Raw genomic sequence first — 7,165 nt, forward strand, 5'->3', positions numbered from 1 at the left:
CAACCTCAGTTGGGTGGTACTTGCTAGACATGGGTTCCAAAACCCTATGAATTGAGAGAGGTTGGGGACTGGTGTGTGTGTATCTGATGCTATGGGCCCCTTTTTGATGGCCTGGAACACCAATTGCACATCCTCTCTCCACTGTTAAAGAGTAGAGCTAATTTTGATTCCATTAGGAATCCCTCTAGAGACTGCTAAGCTGAATTCATGTTGGACCAATGGTGCACGAGCACCAGGGCTCCCCTACTAAGAGCTGAAAGAGCTGAACTGAGATCACTGAGTGCTGTGTTAACTAGTGGGGGAGTCTGAAGACCTATTGTTAAGTGGCTGGCAGAGCAGAGCAGTTGCAGCGTGGAGCAGCCCATGGAACAGTGAGCAGAGTGAAGTGGTTTGCAGGGGCAGCTGGAGGAGCAGCACAGCTGGTGTGGGGGAGCTGGTCGTGGTGAAGGCTGCAGCAGAACTTCATGGAGAGGTGGAGCAGTTGGCCCTGGCTCACGTCGCAAGGTGCCCCTTAACACCCTGTGTGGACTTCCCCCTGCATTTCCACCCAGGCTGGGGGAGGGGGCGGGGTTAAAACTCTACAGATAGACTCTTGAACTCGGGGGTGGCACTGACCAGAGACTTTTGGGTTGTTGGACTTTGGGGTGATTGGACTTAAGACCCTAAGGGGGAAGGGACATTGCCAAACATACTTGGAGGTGGGTTTTTGTTCATGGTTTGTGTTATAACCCTGTTTGTGGTGTTTCTCCATGGGATGCTGCATTGATTCCTTCCTTTATTAAAAAGATTTTGCTACACTCAGACTCTGTGCTTGTGAGAGGGGAAGTATTGCCTCCCAGAGGCACCCAGGGGGGTGTGGTATGTAAGTGTCCCAGATCACTGGGTGGGGGCTCGAGCCGGTTATAAATTGTGTTACTGAAACGGAACCCCTGGATACTGAACCCGGCCCTTGTTGCTGCCAACTCAGAGGGGCAGAAGGGTTACATTTAGTTTAAACCTGCTGCCTGTCATTTCATCAGTGACCCCTGGATCTTGTGTTATCTGAAGGGGTAGATAACTCTTCCCTAGTCACTTTCTCCAAACCGTTCCTGATCTTCTAAACTTCTAGCATATCCCCCAGATGTAGCTGCAGACTGTGCTAAGGCCTGGGGATCTGCCCTGCTTTCCCAGACTCGGTGAGAGCTGGCAGTCTGGCTCCCTTTGATATGTTGGGAAGTCCCCTTCGAGGCTCCATGTTTGCTCTGGAGATACTGTTGTTAGGTGTGTAGTGCTTTCTGTGGGTCTGGTGCCACCAGGTGGGTGGCAGGCTGAGCTCCCTGGCCCAAAGGGCGTATAAGCTAAGGCTAGGCCACACCCACAAGCCGTGGAGGGGGAAGGGCACGTTGGGGCCCAGCTTCCCATGGGCAATCTGAGGGACAGCTGATTACATTGGGTTTGTTAGAAATGAGACGTGAATGAAGTGGCGTTCACTGGAGGGCTGGCACCAAGAGGCCTCTGCATGTCTGGCCACTAGCCAGCTCTGGGTGTTGAGCCACGCTGGATCCGCCTGTAGCCGCAGACAGGTTAGCGATGGGAGAGACCTCTCTGTCCCCTCCATTTCCGCCTCCCTTGGGTGACATGCAGCACAGGTGCACTATTCTCTGCACCACCACTCACAGCCAAGAGGTGATCTGAGAATTCCTGCTCACGCCAGACCAACTGCTGACTGTCTGCAGTGACAGGAAGAGCCCTGTGTGCCTCAGGGCGTTCCCCTGCTCCTGCATAGCTTGGCTGGACTCTCCAGCCTGCGGGCCCAGCCGTGTCCAGCCTGAGAAGAGAAGAGAAGAGAGGCAGGAGAGCGATCGTGGGGCTGGGGCTACATGTTTTCCACCATCGCAGCGCCACAGCTGGCGACAGCGCTCATGCTCTAGTATAGATGAGGCGCTGCACTAACCACTGCCCGCTCTGGGCTTGCTCTGAGCAGGGTTAAACAGCTCAGTGGGGAAACCTCCAGCATGACATCTGCACTGGGGCTTCCATCATTGCTTCCTCTGGGCACATCCGCTGGTGGGTGTGCAGTTCTGAGAGCCCAGTGCAGCGGGAGCCAAGTCCACTAGCAAAAAGCCTAGGGTCGGGCTGCTCCCCTGCCCTGGGGAGTCTGCAGGAGCAGCAGGGAGACCAGGCAGGGCTTGCCTCAGGAGGGCAACGGCAAGCAGCCCAGTAGCAGGGAGGAACCACTCCAGTTCCAGCAGGCAGCCCCGGTTCAGGGAACTCAGCAGGGCAGGCACAGGAGACGCAGTATTATTGGGAGTTGGGGGCACATGGCTCAGCAGGAGTCTGAGAAGTTGGGGTGTGGTGATCTGAACATCCTGAGGGTCTCCCTCAATACGCAGATCTCCTCACCTTCCCATGACACAGGATGTGGTGAGGGAGTGTGGGCTGTCATGGGCGGGAACCAACGCAGAACCAAACTGAGCACATCCTGCTGAGACAGCAAAGCAAGGGGGGCACTAGGAAAACAGGCCAACACAGCCTGGCTCCAGCCCCGTCTGTGGGATCAGTAGTGAAGGCTGCCAGCCCTGGGGGAGGCAGGGAGGGATGTATCATCTCCGTAGGCCACATAGGAAAACGAAGGGCCAGACAGAGTAGTGGTAGAGCTGGAATAGAGCCCTTGTCCACTGCTCTGACTGCTAGACCAAACCTAGGAGTCCTGATGCCCAGCCCTCGTCTGCCTGCTAGGTAATAATGAGCCATGTATCAAGTCATTTTGCATGTTGTATTGAGAGCTTTTCCAGAGGCAGGCACACATGGACTGAAGGCCACGGACCAGGAGAGAGTCGGGGAAGAGTGGTCTGCCTGCAGTCACACAGCTACATGGAGGCAGGGTGGGATCCTCGGGATCGCATGCTGGGCCAATGGGGCGCAGTCTTCCTCCAGGAGGTGCCGAAAGAGCTTTGGACGGACACGATATTCCCGATGGCGTTCTGGCTGCTCGCTCAGCGGGAGTGATCGTGTCATTCCAAAGCAATTTCTCGCCAGCGGCTAGAGTTTGTCATCTTCCAGCTGAAATCACCCACATGGCTGCTTCTCCATGGAAGTACCACGCTGCCCCCAGGTGTCCTGACAGTGACTCCGGTGTCATGTCTGGAGCTTTGAGAGCAGACAGTGCCCCTTCCCCAATCCCATTTAGAAGGGACGAGGAATCTGACAAACGTTATGTGCTAGCACCTCAGGCTTGCTGCTGCATCTCACTGTTACGATGCCCAGGGCATGAGCTGAGGCTCTGGTTGGAGCTCCAGGACCTCACTGGTCATCCCCTGCCTTTCGCTTCCCATTCCTCTCAACTGCTGCATCCAGCCCAAACCTGGATCCGCCCCCACCCGCCCAATGCCTTTGAGCACCTTGTTCAGTTGCTGTCTAGGAACATTTCATCTGCCCTCAGCTCTTTCCTCGTCCATCTAGAGACTGAGGTCAGGCTGCTTGGAAACCGAAAGGGCAGCAGGACAGTGAAGTCCTGCCCAAACTCTCCATCCTAGCCTAGAGGGAGCCTCCTGCTAGGGGAAGAGGAATTGGCCCTGTGGGTGTATCCCTCCTGTCCAAGGCTGATGCTGTTTCTCAGGGGCAAGGCACCGTGGGCTTGCTCACCTGCACAGAGGAACTACCACAGACATTGCGGTCACCCACTAGCAGGCAAGGCCAGTCCGTTCTCCAGTAGCTAATGGGAAGGTCCTTATAGAGACGACCCTGAGCTTTTCCCATCCACATCCCCTCGTGGCTCTGCCCAGGAGTTCTCTCTTGCCCAGTGCTGGGCTGGCTGGATCCCTCCTTTTCTGAGCACTACCTGGTGCAAAGCCCAGCCTGTGGCACAGAGCTGGGGAAGAGTCCTCCTCCCCCCAGCCTGAGTTACACTCACAGCAGCAGGAAGCACGTGCATGTGTCTTGTGACTTTAGCCTCCTGCTGGGGTCCTCTCTGGCCTGCTGCAGATGGCCACATCCACATTGTGGCCGGCAGCTGGTGACTGCCGCTTCTGCAGAGACTCTTCTGGTGGTTTCTCTCCAGGAAGCACACAGCTATCTTTAGCTAGCAGGAGCACGAAACTGCAGGAGAGCCCTGTAGACGCAGCCTCCTACTGCTCCCGCTGCTCAGTGCAGGCAGTGAGGAACCAGGGCCAGCTCGTCCCTGGTCTAACCAGACCTCGCTCATGTCACAGAGGAGCCCGGTCGGGTGGGGAGACTTACTGTGCCTCACTCCAACACACGCAAGACCAGATGTGATCTAGGACCTGCCTTTGAACTGCAGCTAGGTTCAGTTTGTGGGGTCCCCACTTTGCCCCACCCAGAACTGCTGCTGCATAGGTCCCAAAACCACATGTCCTTTGAGGTGGGGCTTTCAAGAACACTGGAGAGGTAACTAGGGTGACCAGATGGGCCGATTTTATAGAGACAGTCCCGATTTTGGTTTTTTTTTCGTATATAGGCTCCTTTTACCCTCCACGCCCTGTCCCGATTTTTCAGACTTGCTGTCCGGTCACCCTAGAGGCAACACAGTGCCTGGGTGGGAGTGCACCCTGCGTGGAGTCCTCTGCAGGTCCTAGCTCAGGGCGGGGAACTGGCCACTTTACCCAGGGAAGTGTTGAGTGCCTGTCTGGCTGTCCGTCCCCTCCTCCCCAGGAGTGGGGTCTCTTGGCTTTGTCTGAAGCTCCCTGGAAGACCAGTCTGCAGCCAAGCACCTGTTGCAGTAACCGTTGGGTGGGACTGGAGGTTTCTCTTTCGCTTGTTCAGGCCCTGCCTTCACTTCCTGTTTCTCCTGCCTGCAGAATCTCTGCTTCCCCAGATCAAGGCAGGCAGCCACACTGACAGCACTTGCTGGGCTCATTCATGGGAGTGGCTGCCCAGAGCCCCAGGAGCCCCACAGCAAGAAGGAGCCCGGGCATGTTAAAGAGCAGAGTTTAAAACTCCTGATGCCCACCACCTGGGGTATCCCGGTCTCCCTCGTTCTGCTGCTGTGCAGGAATACCAGCCCCTGCTATCCCAGACCGGCCCTGCCGCCGCCTCCTAGCCCTGGCCCGCAGCCCCCTGCTCTTCCAGACTGGCCCTGCCGCCTCCTAGCCCTGGCCCGCAGCCCCCTGCTATCCCAGACTGGCCCTGCCACTTCCTAGCCCTGGCCCGCAGCCCCCTGCTCTTCCGGACCCAGCCTGCTGCCGACTCCTAGCCCTGGCCCGCAGCCCCCTGCTATCCCAGACCGGCCCTGCCGCCTCCTAGCCCTGGCCTGCAGCCTCCTGCTCTTCCAGACCGGGCCTGCTGCCGACTCCTAGCAGCCCCCTGCTATCCCAGACCGGCCCTGCCACCTCCTAGCCCTGGCCCGCAGCCCCCTGCTCTTCCAGACCGGCCCTGCCGCCTCCTAGCCCTGGCCTGCAGCCTCCTGCTCTTCCAGACCGGGCCTGCTGCCGACTCCTAGCAGCCCCCTGCTATCCCAGACCGGCCCTGCCACCTCCTAGCCCTGGCCCGCAGCCCCCTGCTCTTCCAGACTGGCCCTTCCACCTCCTAGCCCTGGCCGGCAGCCCCCTGCTCTTCCAGACCGGGCCTGCTGCCGACTCCTAGCCCTGGCCTGCAGCCCCCTGCTATCCCAGACTGGCCCTGCCGCCTCCTAGCCCTGGCCGGCAGCCCCCTGCTCTTCCAGACCGGGCCTGCCACCTCCTAGCCCTGGCCCACAGCCCCCTGCTATCCCAGACCGGCCCTGCTGGCACCTCCTAGCCCTGGCCCGCAGCCCCCTGCTCTTCCAGACCGGGCCTGCCACCTCCTAGCCCTGGCCCGCAGCCCCCTGCTCTTCCAGCTCTCCCACTTCTGAGCAGTTGGCCCCAGTTGTCTTTGCAGAGCTTTTTGTTGCAACATGGAACTAACCAAACTCCCCTCTATCCAGGAGGTTACTGTGTAAAGCTAGTGGCCTCACTCCCCAGCTTGGTGCGTCCTGGTGCTCTCACCCTAGCTCACAACAGGAACTTGTGTGGTCTGTGTTCCTGTCACCGCTACGCTACCATCCCACCCACCTCTTGGCCTGTTGTTTAAAGCAGCCAAAGAGCTGGCTGTGTAACTACCTGAAACTGGCCTGGCTCCTCTGGGATACGCAGGGAACAGCAAACCATCTAAGCGCCCTTTGCGCTGAGAAAGTCCTGCAGAGGCTGTTAAGGGAAGGAGTTACTTCTAGTCCATTAGAACAAACCATTATCCCAAGGAAGAGACCCAGGAAGCCCTGGTGCCTACCTGTAGCATAAGATGTCCCGATTTTATAGGGACAGTCCCGATATGTGGGGCTTTTTCTTATATAGGTATCTATTAGCCCCCACCTCCTGTTCTGATTTTTCACACTTGCTATCTGGTTACCCTACCTACCTGTCAGGAATGGTCCTTGGAGCAGTGTCTCGGGGGCTGGCAGAGTGCTTGAAAATGCATATGATGCTACGAGCCCTTGGTGTGCAGGATGGGCTGACAGATGCCCGGGCAGGAGAGCAGGTAACGAAATCCAACCGCAGCTGGGATGCTCAGAGGAAGACAGCTGCTTTTGGGATTCCGTTGCTTGCTGTCGCACCATCGAGTGGGCAGGTGGGTATCCAGTGCCACAATCCCCAGGAACCAGGCCCAGCAGGAAAGTCCAGCTTCAGATTCCTGGGGTGGGTGTAGAGAGACGAACTAACAAGGCTACAACAACACTGCGAACAGTCAAACCGTCAGCCTGAGACTCCCTAGTGGGATACATCCAGGAGAGGACGATTACTTACCACAGCTGCCAACACAGGGACCCACATGAGGGAGAGGTGGGAACATCCTGAACTCACCCAGCAGCCTCTTCCCAGGGTCCATGAGCGTGCAGCAGATCACTGTAGGAAGAGGAACCCCTCCAGAATCAAGTCCTCAGGAGCATGGTTAGTTAATACTGCAGACCCATCACCATTATGCAGACTAGCCATAGAAGCAGAGAAGCCTCTGACCCCAGCAGAGGGGCCAAGGAATGGAGCCGTCCCACTCGCGGCAGGAACTGTGATCTGCACAGACTTCGTAAGCTAAGTTGCTCTACGCAGGGTCAGGCGCTGAGTTTTAGAGATCTGGGCAGCTACAGGAAGTGTTGATGTAAAGTGGTGCTCTTCCCTCGGGGTCATTAGTGACCCCAGTGTGTGACCATGGTGCTCTG

At 57.5% G+C, this 7,165-nt stretch overlaps 1 long non-coding RNA gene across 1 annotated transcript; it reads right to left on the reverse strand.

Annotated features, from left to right (window-relative positions):
- Positions 1-4,235: 4,235 nt before the first annotated feature.
- On the reverse strand, positions 4,236-6,632 carry LOC142047861 (uncharacterized). Its single transcript, XR_012657128.1, has 3 exons — positions 5,471-6,632; positions 5,316-5,380; positions 4,236-5,248 (listed from the first exon to the last, which is right to left on the reverse strand). It is a non-coding gene; the product is annotated as an uncharacterized LOC142047861 (long non-coding RNA).
- Between the last annotated feature and the right edge of the window lie 533 nt (positions 6,633-7,165).

Source organism: Chelonoidis abingdonii, chromosome 17, assembly GCF_003597395.2.
Source record: "Chelonoidis abingdonii isolate Lonesome George chromosome 17, CheloAbing_2.0, whole genome shotgun sequence".
NCBI classification, from domain to species: Eukaryota; Metazoa; Chordata; order Testudines; family Testudinidae; genus Chelonoidis; species Chelonoidis abingdonii.